Genomic DNA, 624 nt, shown 5'->3' on the forward strand with positions numbered 1-624 from the left:
CCCCCCAATAATTGTATTTTCCAAAGGATGGTGCAAAAGCGAAGGAGTGAAACTACGTGATAAACGCAATAAACTCACTGCCAAAACGATGAACAAAACTGCAGATCCTGCTGCCAGACTGTCGGTGTTGCACTGACAGGGACCGAGCAGCAGAATTCCGGTTGAGTTTAGAGAGACTAAAACTTCTGCACGACTCGTTTTGGCTTTGGCGCACTAAAAGCAGCGTCAGGGTTTACAGTTACCACGCGGGGACTTTTTGCCTAGTTTTGACGAGGTTCTGTCAAAAAGCACTACAAACCCCAAACACAACTTGTGGCAATCCCGAGCGTGCTGCGAGCTTCCTCAGCGCGAGTGGGAAAAGCTCCTAGGAAATTCCCTTTGCTCTCTGCAGAGACTGAGTAAATTCCTCCTGCAAAATCTTCTTCTCTTTCCTCTATACGGTTTCCTTATAGCCAGAGGGATTTCCATGGTTCCTTGCGCTGGCACGCACTGTGCTCCCCAGCTCCTCACCCGCATCCCCGGCTCCCAGGCACGAAGGGGATGGAGGGACCCCACTTACCAGCAGCAGGGTGCCCCGGCCCGAGCGGGGGCAGCCCTGGGCAGCGGGCAGCAGCGGGCAGCGCT

This window comes from Nestor notabilis, unplaced genomic scaffold, assembly GCF_000696875.1.
Source record: "Nestor notabilis isolate BGI_N333 unplaced genomic scaffold, ASM69687v1 scaffold20303, whole genome shotgun sequence".
Classification (NCBI taxonomy): domain Eukaryota; kingdom Metazoa; phylum Chordata; class Aves; order Psittaciformes; family Psittacidae; genus Nestor; species Nestor notabilis.